This window comes from Anomalospiza imberbis, chromosome 5, assembly GCF_031753505.1.
Source record: "Anomalospiza imberbis isolate Cuckoo-Finch-1a 21T00152 chromosome 5, ASM3175350v1, whole genome shotgun sequence".
Classification (NCBI taxonomy): Eukaryota; Metazoa; Chordata; class Aves; order Passeriformes; family Viduidae; genus Anomalospiza; species Anomalospiza imberbis.
This window is the reverse complement of record NC_089685.1, coordinates 17155011-17173116: the sequence shown is the minus strand read 5'-3', so window position 1 is coordinate 17173116 and position 18106 is coordinate 17155011.

Genomic DNA, 18106 nt, shown 5'->3' with positions numbered 1-18106 from the left:
CTGATTATTTGTTGATAATGTACTGATAAGTTTTAATTAAGTGTTTTGAGGCAAATGTAGTTCAGGGTCAATGTTACCATTTTTAATTATTATTTTTAAAAATCCCTTCCAACAAATATGTAAAACTTTGGTATAATTTTATAATCAGTTTTTGCTATACTGCTTTTATTTGCAAAATCCCATCTCTTTGTGCAAAGCAAACTTTTCTGAGAACTATTAGCATAATGTGTAGATAAAAAAAAACAAGGTCTAGTTAGTAATTTCTCTGCTACCAAGAGAGAGAATGAGCTGTTCATACCTTGTGGGATGTGCCCATGGGGAGGACAGTGCCCATAGGAATGCCATGGGAAACTACAGTTGTTTAGCATAAGGCATTTCCCCAGAGTCCTCTGCCCCCCAGTGCAAATGAGCACATGCCCATCACCTGTCAGTTTGTGGTTGTCATCTCCCCAAGTTCTGGAAAGTTCCCTGTTCTCGTTGTTTCTAATGGTTCCCTCTGTAAACCACTCCTTCCCTTTTCCCTCATTGGCCCAGTTTATGTTACCCCATCCCTGTTCCTCCCCTACACCCTCTTTCCATTGGATCATTTGTACCCTAGGCACGCCTTCCCTCCCCAGTTATATACTCTGGCCCCTCCTTCCCCAAGGTTGTTCAGTCTGCTTTCCCTGAGTGTGGTTATCTCTCTGCTCCTATTTCTGCCTCCCTACTCCTTCGATCAATCCTCAATAAACCCACTCAGATTCCAGCAGCTCAAGAGTCCTTCCGTCTTCCTGGTGGGGATTTTAATTATGCTATCCAGGCACCCATTGACCAGCCAACTGAGGGTCACCCTGTGGGACTCGGTCCAGGGTAGCCCATAATACCTAGCATCTAATTGTTTTGAAACCTTTTCTGTGGGATGCTATGTAAAAATGAAGAACATCAAGCTAATAAACAGTATAGACCCACTTATTTTGTTTATCAGATCTGCCTGAAAAGCTGTCTCACCATTCCTATGGTAAAGTGGTGGCAAAACCTCACTTTGTCTCCAAACTGTGAAGTCTTGTGGCACAGCTTATATTCAATTTGGCTCATCTTAAGCACTGAGATTGGTCATTTACTGCATTTAGGCATCCCAAGGTTTTGCTGCACTTTATTGATCATCTGTTCCTAGATAAGAGAGCTTTTAGTCAGGAGCCTGATTCTCCTGTCCCCTTGGGAGCCCAGACTAAAAGATCAAACAGAAATCAGCCCAAGAAACTAAAGCAATATCTTTAAAATGGTATGCTCACAGTGATATGTCATCACTCCAGTTGAGTGGTTTCTGTTAATGAGGCACACAAAATCCCTGTTGATTTGCATGGAATTTTGGTCTTCTGATGCAACTGAAAATGAACCTTTCTCAGTACATTTTATGTAAAAAACTTAATAACTTAAATAGGGAAATAAAGGCTGAAGTTTTTGTAAAAAGTGTGGACACTGAAACTTAAATATTAGTCTTGCTTCCTTTTAAACTTAATACATACATCCTAATGGGACTGTTGTCCTTAGATTTAAAACAATTTTATTTAATCATAACAAATATTCCACATATCTTTATAAGAACAATCAAATTGTCATCACACTAATCATATTTCTTTTATGAGCAGATATGTTTTACTAGCAGATACTTTAAACAGAGGAAAACAATCTGTCACCAGATAATTGCTAAACGGATGGGAATAAGTCATACTATTTGTATATTTCTTATGTTACTGGCTTGTGGCCTAATTTAATCTATTCCGAATGCAACAGTAAATGCAACATAGTCATTTTAAAATCATAAGCCTCTCAAAAAAGCCAGGCAGAGGTCTATTATAATGTATTAGGTGATGGATATCCTATTTGCTATTGAACTCTGAATTTAGAACTAATCCATTCTATACCAGAAAACAATTTTCATATATATTTAGAAGATAATGAATGGCTTCTAATCAGTGACAAGACTGTTTTGTGTGTTATTGCTCAAAGTAGATTAGCAACATTGTACAGCATTTCATTAAAAGGTAGAAAGCTTTTAGAGGCTGGATCTTGCATGGTAATACTTGAATGAACTGACTTCCCATTCATATTCCCTTAAATTAAAGTTCAGAGTAAACAATCCAAATGTGCTGCAGAAGTTATATATAGAGATCCACCTAGGCCTATATTGTATGGGCATAGTGTTCATTGTAGTTTGAATCACTTCTGGGGAGGATTTAATTTAATTAGCTACTTGATTATTATAGTTGTTTTCTGTGTTATCTGTCTCAAGAAGCTTCTGTTACATCCCATTCCCTACTCATTCTATGTTCTTTTATTCAAACTACCCCATTCTAATGACCAGGCCCTTTTTTTTTTTTTTTTTTTTTTTTTTTTTTTTAATTCAAGTTTGGATGCCAATATACTAACGTAATCTCACTTTCATGTTCATGGACCACTGGTCCAGGCTTGGATAACATTTAAAAAAATATCACACATCTGGTCTCACCAAATATGGAATACAAGTGGGTATGTACTTGTATTAAATAAATATCATCAGGTTTTGACTATTAAAATATTTTATTTCAGAAAACTTGTCCTGTTCTTGAAGCCTATTACTTCCTCCTTTACATCTCCTTAACAGCTTTTTCCTATAAAGACTGTGTTATTACACTCCCATAAGACTCAGAAGTGGCTAAGAAGAGAGGGTATGAATATAAGAATGAGATTCAGTTCACTGATTAAAGAGTCTCATTTTAAGTATCTATCAGCAAATCTTAGGTTGATGTTTATCCTCCTGTTATATTCAATAGAAGTTGAGGGTAGGAATGAGTTGTGTAAGAGCAGGTATATAACATCACACAATTTTCTACAGGGTGTCCTAGATATCAACACAGGACTGGCAGGTAAGATGGATAACAGACAGGAAGCCTCAACCCTTCTGAAGCAGCAGGAAAATGTCACACAGTATGTTCTATGGCATTTCACATGCCCCTCCACTCTTGCTTTTATATCTCTTGTTCTCAGCACATCCAATTTATTATAGAAAATCTTTGGGGACATTATCACCCTAGATAATATCTACATCAGAGTACAACAAATCCCCTCAATGAATTTTCAGAACAAAGAAACAATCCCCAAAACAATAAGCAATAATGATGGAACACTATACTCTTTCCAAGGCTTGTATAAATGACACATTTCTTTTAATTATCCTCTTATTTGTAAGGGGTGGGCTTGCATCTGTGCATGAAGAATGACAGATTCTGAGTGAAAAACAACCATAATACAGATGCTATGTAAGAAAGGGAAATTCAGTGAAATGTTTCCAAAATTAGCTATCACATCATGTTGAATTACAGGGGAGTCAGGCTGTGTCTCTGAAGGTATTTCAGTTACACTTCTTACATTGATATTGACTTTCAGTAAAAGTACTAACTTCTAAGCCTTGTTTAGTGAGGCAGTCTTGTCTGTCACCAGTCCCTAGTCAACTCATTAGAAATTTTCTCTAGTTTCTGACAATTTCGTTTTCAGAATATCATTCACAAAGCCTATGCACATTAACAGTAAGTTCTTGCAGTCAGGAAAATAGGTATCATGAATCTTCTGAAAGCATGAAATCTTCAAAAAAGTTGTGCTCTGTCTTACTGATTTTTTAACTCATTTATAAAATAAATTTAAAAAATTTGAAAATCCTGTAGCAGACATTTGAAAATCATTTAAATGTCAGTCCTTAATTTTATTCTTTTTATAGATTGAAGATATGTGAAATTTAATTGATTATATATTACTTTTTTTTCCTCATAAATGTCATGCTCACAAAAAAATCTACATTTTTATCATTGACATTAAATCTCATGAAATGAATAGTACTATTGATGGCTTGAAAATTCCTCTGAATCAGCCTACAGAGTAACTTCTCTCTAATGTTAAATAGATGAAGTAGAAATTTGTTCCTCATCTCCTTGCTATATAACTATAACAAAATAAATGCCAGCTAGTATCAGCACTTTCTTTTTTGACTCTTCAATTAATTAAGCACTGAAAGAAAGTTTTCAGATTTAAAGAATGCAAGTGCCACAATAATCTGTTTTCCTTACATTTCATTGCAATGTCATTTTTTTTCTCTCAGTAACATATTTTTTTAATTTCCTCTGAAATATAAAATTCCTGAAACACAATTCACTTAAATAGTTTTCTTGTTATAGAATGAAAACATTTAAACCTTTTAAAAGTGTTTAGACAAAATATAAATAGAATTCCCTTTCCAAAGTTGTTTAGAAGGATTTAGAAGGAGAAAAAATGAATTTTTTTTCTAGAGTGACAAAACATGATGCTTCAATACTAAAACATTACAGATATTTTTCTGCTTTCCTTTTAACTTATGGATTATCTACTAGGAGAAGACATTTTACATTGTCAAACCAATTTAATACCAGATGATTGGTACTGCCTAGACTTATTTCAAATAAATGTGAAAGCCTGTGATGACTTCAATCTAAGCAGGCTGCAAAAAATAATTCATGTAGTGATGACCTGAATAATAAAGGACAGTTATCTCTGCTGATATAGCTGAATGTGTCAGAAGCTGTTGTCACAATTTCTCAATTACCTGTATACAAGATAATGTAAGGCTGGACTTGGCTGTCCCTCTTACTGTCAGGCAGTCACTTATACCCTTTCCATAAGAGTGCTGATCTTCAGTGTCCTACAGGACATTGAGATGTCTCTTGTTTGAAGAACTTTTCCAGAAGTAATTAATTCCATTTACTGGACTGACGTGAGACCATCACACACAAATTACAGACATGGCACCAGGCAGCGCAGGGCTCCTCAAACAAGATTGGCAACAACAGCAGGGAGAGAAATTTTTTTTTCAGAAACTTGAAAGGCTTTAATTCAGTATGTCTCCTCATTATAAAAGTAAGAGAGATTTAAAGGGTTATTGAGTTCATCACTGGACCATGACAAATAAACATGCAACATTTTTTTCACCAATATATGTCGTCTCTGGTAGATATTTTTTTCACCCTTAATTTAATTATTAAAATGCTATGTCATGTAGATAATGCAAAAGACAATTGGCAAGTCCAAATATATACTATGGATCAACTCATCTTGACAATGAGATCTAGAGGAAAACAGTCTAAAAAAATTCCTCTTCTTTTTTTTCTGATTTTCTTGTTTATTCCAGATTCTTATTCTGGTTCCCAAAGAGAGTACAATCTGGAATGAGATGATGCTACAGAAAGATTTGGAATCATAACTCTTTGGAGGGCACTGCAGGACTCATATTTACACAAATCACCTCCAACCAACGAATAATGTCATACTTTGAATAAACATAAGATACTAAATTGTAAGGTTGAAGATTGAGGGGGTGGGAAGGCAGAGTAGATTTTAAATATTATTCCCTCCTCAAAGGTGCCAGAAGCTGCAGAAGGCTTGATATGGGGCATTTTACTGGCTGATCCCTCTAAAATTTTCATGTAGGCTAAATTGTAATGTCATGTGTCACCCTGATTTTTTAAGATTTTCTAAAGTATTCTGAGTTTACATTCTTGTAGCAAACTTTCTCACACACTTTCTGTAAATAACTTATTGTTTTTGCATTCCTTCACAGATGAGGAGAAATTTGATGCACTGGTAGTTTGTCCAGTGTCATTGGAGAGGTGGCACTTTCACCCTCCAATCCACTGTCATCTTTGGAAAACCATAAATGCTGGTGTCAGAAAATAAACTTCCCTTTTTCACCTTTACAATAGCAGCAGTGTGTGTCGTGCTTTCTTGTGTCCTATAGTGACAGTCATGTTTTTCAAAATTGTTGTATTTGCATCCACTCTGTGATTCTTTCTACACACGACATAAAGAAAAGGAGGAAATTAAAATATTATCAATGCTATGAAGCCTATAAAGCCATGAACATCGTCTATTAATAATTTCCTTATAAACTGTTTATACCTACTAAGGTATTTTTCATTATATGGTATATGTTTCATTTGTTGTTTATTCTTTCTCCACTCTTCTTCTTCTGGAAGATTTTTCTAGGTCAGAAGTAGTTCATGAACTAAGGGATTTAGGAGTTATGGATTTAATGGAAAGACATTTTATTTGAAAGAATGGGAAATGTGGTTAACAGGAATTGTACTTGAATGCTGTTACAAGAATAAACTTCTCAGTTTGATGTCTGATAGTCCATAGATCATAGATTACTAAACCAATATGAGTTGACATGGTTTGAAATTGTTTATTGCCTTGCAGACAGTGAGCAGGGTGGTATTTGTTATTAGAACTTTTTTCTACAAGGAATGAAGCATCAAAAATAAAATAGTCTGAGCAAAATGGAAGAGCAGAGATGTGAAAAGCAATGAAAGAGAAAACAGAGTTCAATTTAACCTCTTTGTTATCATAAAATAAGATATTTACATCAGACGATACATCCTAATATTCACCAATGACAACATCCTTAAGTGACAAAACTATGTCCTCTTCAAAAATATATAAGGTACATTTGATTTGCTTAAAAAACAGTGGTTTAGGGATATTACATCAGAAGGCAGTTTCAGTGATTTAAGAGAAAAACAATATAAAAAATAGTTTTGATTTTTTGAAATCAATTTGAAAACTCAGAGTACAATCTTTCCTGTTGATTTGCTGAACATTTTCCAAGTTCAGTCCATTGAAAAAGTAGCCATTATTTGGGTCCCATATTCTTAGTTCTGGTGCCTGGAAAATAAGAAGGACATAAGCCTGCTGAAATGAGTCCAGAGAAGGTCATGAAAATGATCTGCAGGCTGGAACACCTCTCCTATGAAGACAGGCTGAGAGAGTTGGTGCCATTCAGCCTGGATAAGAGAAGGCTCTGGAGTGAGTTCATTGTGGCTTTCCAGTACCTAAACAGGACTACAAGAGAACTGGAGGGGTTTTTGTGAGTGTATGTAGACAAGAGGGAGTAGCTTTAATCTGAAAGAGGAGAGATAATAGGAGGGAATTCTCAACTGTGAGGATGGTGAGACACTGGTGGCCAGAGAAGCTGTGGATGCCCCATTTCTGGATGAGTTTAAGGCCAGGCTGGATGGGGCCCTGAGCAACCTGTCTAGTGAAAGCTGTCCCTGCTCATGGCAGTGGGTTGGAACTAGATGATCTTTATGCCTGGAATAAACTACAAGTTAATTTGTAACATCTTACAGGGTCTGAACTTGGCTCTGTGAGAGATGCAGTGTTTTGCAGCATTCAGAGAGTTTACAAACATCAAACCATGAAATTAATTATGTATATGTCATCCAAGTAGAATAATTTTTTTCATTTCTTGAGCTTAATGTTGTTCATTTCTGTGGTAAAATTTTTACCAAATCCAAGAAAGTTATAAAGAAAATGTTCTATTATGCTCCTAACTTGTCTTTTCTCAGAAAAAAAAAAAAATCTGAGGTAAAATTTCTGTTACCTGAATCATTTTGTACATTAACCTTAACAATTACCAAGTAACCATGTCAGGTGCTGAAAAGTCCCCCCTGAAATCTTAACAAAGGACAAAACAAACAAAGCTACAATATGATTGCAGTTACAGTTGCCATTCCATGAATAAAAATTACTATTGCAAAACTGGATAATTGGAAACCATATACACACACAATCAGACCTCACAATAAAGTTTTTTTTTTTTAGCATCAGTATTACTGTATGTGCATTTCATAATGTAATTTAATTTTATGTAAAAAATTTCCTGAAAGGCAAAAAATGCATTTCAGCAGTGGTAATTCAGTTTTAAACCATGCATAAAAAAATAATAAAGAGCAAAATGCTAATAGATGGGAAATGGCCTATGACCTTTCCTAGATATTTTTCAATATTTTTCAACAGTTAAGAAACAGTCACTGAAGTGAGTCAAGAGTCTCTTACTCTATTATTTACTTTAGAAAAATGAATGTTTATCAAATGGACTTGAATTGATAATAATATGATAGTTCATGCTTGAGAAGCCTCACAATCGCCAGTTTGAAGAACTGGATATTGTCTTTCTGGCATAATCACATGGAGAGTGGATTGTATTTACACCTTCCATGACCTTGAAAACAGTTCCCCATACCAATCTCAGAAAATTTTTTTTTAAATTCTGCTGCTGCCAAGTGTATAAACTAGACAAGTAAAATGAAAAGGTATAGTAAACATACTGGTAGTAAATAAAGAGTTATACTCTTTTTTCAGTTTTAGGATGAAAAATCTTCAAAATTATGAACTACAATTTAAATTGCAGATTTTGTAAGACATTTCATTTAGACAATTTAATTATGCTGAGTTCTTATATATTGTAAATTGGAATTTAAATGGCTAGTGTTTTTAAAATGTGTCTTCAAATATTCACTGAGATTCCTTGATTTCATGATCCTAAGTTTCAAAGATGTTAGATTTGATTCACAAGCCTTTAAATGCATATTAAATGCATACTTAAAAGCATTTAAAATGCTTTCAGTAGATTTGACTTCTTTGTTCCACTATATATTTCTGAATTTAGCAGAATATATTTTTCTTTGTTTTCATGGCATTTTTCTCTTAAATGTCTTCTAGATCTGCATGTTTTTCTCATTCTCTGGATATTTTACGTCTGCATTGGACATGTGCTAATTAATCTGTTATGAATTATAAAAATTTTCCTTGCATCTTAAAATCAATATTTATCTATATTTATTAATCCATTACTCAGCAGTTCTAGTGTCCTTCTCTAAAGAAGATCAAGGAAGTCTTTATTTTCCTTCTTTCCATATCTCAACCTTACTGTAATATGATACAGAATTCTAAAATGTTGCAACTATAGCTAGAAGAAGGTACATGCTTTATGTGAATATAAAAAAAAATATTGCTTCCTGATGGAGTGAGCAAGAAGGTTCCATATGTTTTTCCCATGGGGCTTATGAAATTCTTAAGCCCTACAAGGTTGTCTACTTAATCTTTGGATTACACTGGTCTATTTTTCAACTGAATTTTTATTTCAACTGTTTACATTGCAGTCATAACAGATTGCCTCATCTATATGTAATTATATCCATATAGCCTATATTTTTATTTCATTCAAACTCTCAACATTGTTAAATTTTAGAAAGGCTCCATTGTATTTAAAAATGGAATAAATTACCATATTACTAAAGAAGCATTCTTGATTTGAAATGGGGATTGAAGTTACTGTTACGTGTTTAAGATTTGTTAGTTTTGGACAAGAACATAAAGCAGGTTAGTGTTTCTAAATTATATCACAATTTAGTGGAAAACAAGCCCTTTGAGAAATAACAATCTACTTCACAATCATGTTACAGCTAAAATTACAGTTTATGATAATTTTTTAATACAGTCTGGTTTGGGCTGCTCAAGCATTTTATTTTGCTTGATCTGAATGTTATCTTTGACACTGTTGATTATAACACTCTGCTTTATCATTTATGAAATTATGTAGAATAGTCTGTGTCATTCTTATTTAATAAAACACATGTCCATCTGTGTCATTACATATTAGATTTTTTCTGTACTACTTTGTCAGTTCCTTCAGTTTTTACACAAATTCATTTTTACTTAGTAAATGATAAAGTATATTCTTTAGGTAACTCTATTCAACATTTGGGTAATTCTTCCTTCTTGTAGGGTAGTAAAGAATGTGGGATAATGACTTTGTACAGCTGTATAGAAAACTACTAAACACTGGAAAGAACGTATTTGCAGTTTAAAGATGTATACAAACACAGAGGAACATGTGTGCATGTCCTGGGGCACTGGTAATAATATTTTTCTTCTTTAGATGAAGTTAATCAGGAAAATATTATGAATCTGGGATATATCACAGGAAAATATTATGAATCTGGGATTTGTCCCAGCTGCAAGAGACTATCAGGAGAAATTTCCACAATTCTAAACCTATATGTATATGATACTTCTGAATATTTTTCATTACAAATACAATCTTTATTGATAAATAAAATTAATTGCACATGGGACTGTACAGGGCAATCAAGTTGCACTTACATTATCACAGTGTTTATTTATTTACAGAAAAATCTGCATGCATGCCTTCAATTTGGTTTACATAAGGTACAGGGATTTCCCTTCAAGAATTGAATTGATACATATATATGTATGTATAACTTAGAGGCAACAAACTGTTTTTCACTGGTCCTCTTGAACAATAAAACATTTAGGACACTCCAGACATTTATTTTTACACGGCAGTCTTTTTTTGCTCCGTGAAACTGACAAAAATGCTGTTGTGCTCAGTGACATCTTAGGAAATGCCTTTGCCTTCTTCAAATTTCTAAACTGTGGTAGACCACTCAAACAGAATATGAGGCTGAGCCGAGAAGTATATGATAACCAAAATAACTCCAAGTTCCTTTGACCTTAGGTCTACCCCAGAAACTTTGCCTGGCACAACATTGTAAGCTATAGACATTTGGGATTTTTTTTTTATGATACTGTTTAGACCATTCAAGGGCCTAAAGTAGACACAGCAATTCTGAACAAAGTCTCTCTTTCTTACATAGCTTAATTTCTGTGGGAACATGGTATCTGCTACATCCAAAGAAACATTTTTATCAGTAAAAGCTGCATCTCCTTTTAGAGCTTTTGCTGAAATATATGTGTTAGCAATCCCCCTCTAGCTTAGACTAGCCCTTAGCAGTATAAAGCAATTAAAGATAATCCTGGCATGCCTTGAAAAAGGATAATGTTTTCTGCAGCTCTTTTGTTCATGATTTTCAGGTGTGTGCTTTTCTCTACTGCCCCTGCAGATCGTGTAATACAGATTGCATACTGATAATGCAGGCTGTTATCTGTAGGTGTTCCTAAATAATGAATAGCCCACTGTAACAGCTTTTCTTGCAAATAACTAGCAAAATCTGGCTTCAGTCTGTTTTTTGAACAAAATAATTTATAACATTTCTAAAATAGAAGCCTACCTCTAGGTTTTGAAATCCATTCTTGGGCACCTAAAGGCATCTTTCAAGTTCCATTCATTTCAACTTTTAAATTATATTTAGTCCAAAAATTGAGATATTTCTTTAGACTACACTGTGCCTGTACAAGCACAAACTCTTGTCCTGAAGTGTACTGGATTTGTTTGCCCTGTTTTTAATTAGCGGGATGTCAACAGAGATGGCTTCTATTAGAAGCAGCTGGAACATTCCACCATGTTGGGCAGAGACAATCCCTGATGGCTCTGAAGACGGACACGCTGCTGGCCAAAACTGGGCCATTTAAATGTTGGTAACGCCTCTGTGATAATGGATTTAAGAACAAATCAAAACAAAAGTGGTGACACAGTTTTAATTCCAGCAAGAGAAGAGGAGGAGGTGAGAACACATGAGCAGAAAAACATGGCAACACCAAGGTCAGTAGAGGAGGGGAGGAGGTGCTTCAGGCACTGGAGCTGAGATTCCTCTGCAGGCCATGGTGAAGCAGCTGTGCCCGTGCAGCCCATGGGGATCCATGGGGAATGCAGAGATCCACCCACAGCCTATGGGGGAGGTGCCTATACCAGATGCCTGGAGGAGGTCATGGTCCAGTGAGAGTCCTGGAGCAGCCTATCCACGTAGGACTGCACCCCATGGAAGAGTGACTCACACTGCAGAAGTTTTGGGAGACTGTTGCCATAGGATGGACTCACATTGCGGCAGTTCACAGGAAACTGTTTTTCTCATGTTGAAGAAGTTTGTGGAGAACTGTCTCTTCTGGGAGGGATCCAATGCTGCAGCAGAGGATCAACTTCTCTCCCTGAGCAGCAGAAGCTATGGATGGTGCACTGAACATCATTTGTGCTGCTGGGGTAGGCAGTAGAGCTGGGAAGGAGGGAGGGATGGGGAGAAGGTGTTTTTAAGGGTTTATGTTAGTTCTCATTATCCCGCTCTGATTTTGTTATTAGTAAATCCATTTCAAATCTCTACATTGAGCCTGTTTTGCTCTTGAGGGTATTAGATGAGCAAACTCTCCCAGTCCTTACCTCAACCCATGAACCCTTCATTAAATTTTTTCTCCTCTGTCCAGCTGCAGAGAGGGGTGACTTTGGTGGGTGCCTGACATCTGACCTAAGTCAACCCATGACATGAAGCTACAAGGACCCTTATACAGTATTTCAGTCCCCAGGGAAACAAATCTAGGCATGGCTGCGGCATTGCGTTTTTTCCTGTACGTAGGAAGAGAAATCTCAAAACAGGGGGAACACAGTTTGTTTAGTAATAATTTTGCCCCCTAATCCACTGCCCTGTCCTTTGTTCCATCAATGTAACTCAGTGTTTTTCTCAGAAAAGACTAATTGCTGAAAAAGCTGTAGTCATTCTGCTCTGTTCTTTATTCTAAACTAAAGCTGTAACTTTTTGTAGTCCTTGGTGCTTAATTGATCCACATTTAATAGAAGATTTTCTTTATGGAAATTTTGCTTGCTTTGAGTCAGATACTGTGAATAATTCAGGATAAGTGAGACGAGCAGATTCTAAATGATAGTTTGCACAATTGGAAATTGATGATCAGAATTTCTTCAAGCTCTAATCTACCATCAGATTGAGCCAATTAAGTACACCAGTGATTATGGCATCACTGTTTTGATTTGTTTGTCTGTCTTTCTATAACCATGATTCCATAGGAACATAAAGGACATAATGTCCTTTTATTTTTTTTTTTTTTTTTTTTTGGTCACAGTCTTCTCTCTGTCTACCTAAAGAATTATTTCAATACATCATTAGTCATCTTGGAATTAATTTAAAAGTTCTTCCTGGATGATCATAAGGGATTTCAGCACACTTAATTTGCTGATTCTTTTCTCTGTTATTCTCATCGGACTAAAACACATGTCATATGAATAACCCTTCTCACCACACTTGTTTTTAAAAGAAAGCATTGCAAATTATACTCTTTTTCATTCCCTTTAAATATAGTTTCAACACAAGCACAAGTGTCTCAGAGTCAACTTACAGTATTTATATACTAAGAAGAAAGGAAATCAAATATCATAAATCAAGTAAAAATGAAATATCAGAGAAAAAATCAAAATGTCAGCATTTTTATTATCTATTCATATCTTCTTATTTTTAGAAGTTTTATTCCATGTTAAAAACTAAGTAAAGATTAAAACCTGGCATATGAAATATGACATTTTAGTCTACAAATAATTTTCTCTCATATATATTGCTAATAGTCAATTTGCAGCTTTTTGATAATATTATATGATTGAATGAAAGGTGGCATTACAAGCTGGAATAATTTCAAGAATTTAGATAAATGTTAGCATAAAAAGTATCTGTGAGAGTTATATCACATCTTTAAATTCAGGTTTTCTTGATAAGTTTTGGGGTTTATGTTTGGAAATCCGGTATAATTTTTTTCTATCACTATAGTATCCCTTAGTATTATAGTTATTGTATGTTAGCTGTAGACTGTACTTATTGTGCTTTACAGTCAAATTGTCACAGTTAATGATTTATATGTGTACATATATGTACGTAGTATATGATGCTTGACAATATGGTCTCATTTGAATTCCATTTTCTTTCCAATAGTCTTGTATTTGACTGCTGTATTGCTGAAGAGAACCCAGGATATTAGAAAACCTTCTGGTGTGTTATGAACAGAGCCATCACGTCTCACAACATGAGCATGAGACTTAGACAAGTGGCATTTGGTTTGCACCTTCTCACAGTAGCACTTCTGTACCATATGTTTTTACAGCACAAAACCAGATCATTTGTCATACTTTGTGATCCCACATGACAATCACAACTGCATGCCTTAGCTGTGATCTGTCAAAGCATTATGCCTGTCACATAGGGGTCAGAAGAAGGCGGAATACTTTGCTACTATGACTCAGCCAGAGGAAAGAAGGAAAGAGGTTAATACAACATCTCAAAGGAGCTCCACCACAGGGTAACATTACCCATCTCCAAGTGAGTGCTATTGCACTCCTTCACCACTTTAATGTCTTGAAGAAAAATTTCAGTGGCCACTGAAACATATTTTGTTTCTGTGCAATCCCTTAAAGAAAAATGCTTGTGCAGATGCACTACATGGCTTTGAATGGAGTTTTGAATTTTCATTGTTGAAACACCACAAAAACTTCCATCTATTGATCCTTTGGCTAAAGCTGAAATACAAACAAGGAATTTAGCTTTCCACAGAATATTGAAAGTACAGTTTGAGGCGCAGATTAGTACATGATTGCTAGCATAGCTATGCATCCATTGTTCACATTTCTTGGAGTATGGCAATCAAATATTTCTGTTAAACATGGCAGACAGAATTCACAGAGAAGCAGATAAATATAGGAAATTTCTTTCTACCCACCCAAAGAAGCAATTTACATAATCCTGAGATGTCTGATTATAGTCTTAATTTTTTTCTTCATCATTTAGCATGTCCTACCTTTACCTTTTCCCTCCAATTGTATACACAATAACACCTTTGCCTTTATGATAAATGTATTTCCTTGGTTCCAAAGTTTTCCTTTGAAAGGTTTGAAATACTCTGAACCCACTTGGTAATTACATTAAAGTATTAGTTGATTCACTTTTATTGTTCTTTTCCTTAAAGTATACATATATAAAAAAATTAAAACAAAAACCCAAAAATTCCTCCAAAAATCCCCAAAACAACAAAAAACCCAAACCTCAAAAAACAAACAAACAAAAAAAAACTCAAAGAAACGAACAAAAAAGGACAGTTCAGACATAGCTTTAAAAAGCCCATGTCTCTAAAGGACATCTGGAACTCATTTCTCAATGAATGGCAAAGTGCTGCCATATATGCCTCAATATAGGATAGTATAGTGAGTCACAAATTCTTTGCTGAATGAGTATTTCCATTTTCCTGACCATTCAAAAGTGTTGGGTGAATTCTAAATAATTGAAAACCCTTTTAGCATGAGTATTTAAACTGCTGAGTTTGGTAACTCTGCAAAGCTTTTTTCAGAAGAACTTAGGTGATTTAAAAAAAATACTATTGATACTACAAATAATCCAAACAATCTAGTTAAAATAATGTATAGATGTTATGATATTTCCCAGTAAATGTCTAGAACACAGACAGACATTTTAAAGAATAAGAAGTGGAAGGCAAAAGGAGCTTTACAGATCTAGACAGACCCAGTGTCTCTACTGTTATCAAATATAACTGATCCTGAATGATCCTGTCCTTAATGAAGGACAGTTAAAAACTGAGTCACCAGAATGCCTAAGATATGCAACTTCTGTCATGCTCTAGTCTGCACAAATAAAAATAAATCTTCAGTGCTCTTCTGAGTCCTGCTGGTAACACTGCTAGTAATACTTTTGGAAATTCTTCCTACATACATGTAATTATTGACCTGTCCCTCAGGTATTCATATTTTCTGAACCATAGCCATCACAATAATCCTGTAAATAAGCACCTGGTTACTTTATAAATTCTATATTGCCACTGACTATGTGTTTGTACAGTGCCTGTCAGCATGATCCCTTATTATTACTGTAATTTGTGTAATATATTAATAGCAATTCAATGAATTAATATTTCCTGCAAAGTGAATTAAAATTGATAGCACACACCAAGCCTGACAGAGTTCAAGAAGCATTTGGACCATACTGTCAGTTACTCCTGGGGAGGGTGCTGTGCAGAGCCAAGAGCTGGACGCCATAATTCTTGTGAGTCCTTTCTAACTCAATATATTCGGTCACTCTGTGGTTCTGTGAAGTAAAGACATGGGAAATTTTTTTTACAAAAATTAACAACAATATAATATCCAGATATCTCAAGTGACAGACTCCTTCACAAAGACCTATCCTCTCTCTCCTTCAGATATGGAAACACACAGTATAAATAAATCCTTATTGTATCAATGAAAGGTAATTATAACTTCAGTGGCATCAACAAAATTTGAGACAGATACACCTACATGCATTCAGTTTGTGATGTATTAGCCATTTAGGAGAAAAGTATGAGATAGGTCACAATTAAGGTTGTGACTGCTTTATTTCTCCTAACTTGCCCTTTGATTTTAGGATATAAAATGATTAATTTGACTAGGTGCAAACCATTAACTCCTAAATTGTTGTCATTGGGTTTTTTAGGCACTGATATCTGACCTAAGATTAGATTCAAGGATCTGAGAGACCCACAGTCAAACCTTGATATAATAATTTAGGGAGCCTTCTAAGGCAGGGAAGGAAATACCTAATTGACATCACCTTTCAATGAGACTGAAGTGCCTAGAAAATCAAGACAAAAATTCAAAATTTCTGATTAATTTCCACTACTTATGCTTACACCATTAAAATTTATATAACTGATATATATGTCAAAAACTGATTTTTTTCAAAATGAAAGCATAAGTATTTCCAGAGAACTTGAAGGAAATAGCTGTTGATCTACTTTGAACTCTTGCCAGCTGTTAACTATTCAAAGTCTTTAATATGTATTCAATTCCCACCTCAAATTCAATTCTATGTACACTAAATCAATGCATAAAAACAACCATGTCTTTCATGAACAAGCATGCAATAGCCGGACCTATTTTTCTTAATATATGTTTCTTTTTCATTCTCACATCTTATTTCAGCTTTGCCTGTATTTTCTTACTTGTCACATATAGTCCTAACTTATACATTCCCTGAGTTTTCCATATCTTTCTTTTTCCCCAACTGATTTCAGATCTGTCATTATTTACCTTCACAATTGCAAAGCCACACTCCTATTCCTCATCTCACATCAACTTTTTTCCTCAATATTTTTTGACACCATCATCACGCTTCACTGCTTCTCTTGCTCACATTCCAGCCTGACATCTTTAGCACTTTTTATTTCCTCATATACCCAGGCTCTAGTTCTTTGCATGATTTTACTTATTTGTTTTTGCTTTTGCCACGTGCTAAGTTCTATTCAGGCAAGAAACATAATATAATCATGCATGTTGGCAGGTTATTGCTGTCAGTCATCCTAGGCAGGTGGGGTAAAAATACTATTTTGCATTAGTTTGCTTCCACCTGCAAAGACAATATGTTCATGGTGTAATGAAAGAAACACAGCATCATAGAAATTGTGTTGGAAATACATCTCTAAATGCTAGAGATTAGATTTCCTCCCTGAGGTATTCTTTGAGAAACTTCATTCATACAGACAAAATGATGGAGAGCTTACTGAGAAACTGCTTAACAGTTTCTCTCCAAAGATATCTAGTGTTTTACTATAATTAGTTTCAAAAATAATTAGATTGAGTTAAAGTAACCCCAAGACTGGTTTTTAATGTACTCCAGAAAAATGAGAAAGATTCTTAGGCAGAAAAAAATTTACTTACCTTATTATATATTAAGATTGCTGTCTTACGTGAGACCATCAAAGTGAGTTGAATCAAGTTTACAGTTTAAAAAATGTTACATGCTTAATATTCTAGGATAATATTTTAATAATGCAAGTGTTCTTAATAAAAAAATGGTTTAATTGATTTTTAGCTCTCTTTTAAATATTGTTATAAATTAGGGACTTTGCAAATCGAGGCATTTTTGAAAATACTTTTTTTTGCAACTTGTCTTTCTGTAAATCTCCTTATGTATTATAAGCTCTTCATGACTTGAGACTGTAGGGAAAATTTCAGTTATTTGAGACCATTTCCAGACTGGAAATTTCCAAAAATATATGATTTCCCTTCAGACGTATTTAAAATTAATCCCTTTTGGAATACAGCAGTGGATTTAAATTAAGCTAGAATTAGGACTCCTGACAAGAGAAGAAACACTATAAAGCTTTGTCTTTTGATCTTTAAAATAATAGTTAACTTCAACTTAAGCAGATGCTTTAAGCAAGACTGGAATTCAGGGATACTGATTGTTGTGAAAAACAGGAGATTGTATTTGACTTAAGCTTATTTACCATAAAGTTTGTTTTGTTGCTTGTCAATCCAGCTAAATAAAGCTGTGTGAACAAGCTGTGTCTCTATCAGACTGCCTCTATTTCCCAGGTTCCGAACCACTGAGTTTTTCAGCTACTTACTTGCAGTGGGACTAGAAACTGCCATGGGGCCCTTACTGTCAATCTCTTAAATGTACAAAAGGAATGTTTGAAAATTGTTGAACATGTCTTATTTTTACCTATTAGCTTTCACACATACACAGAGAATTTTCTTTCTGATGTG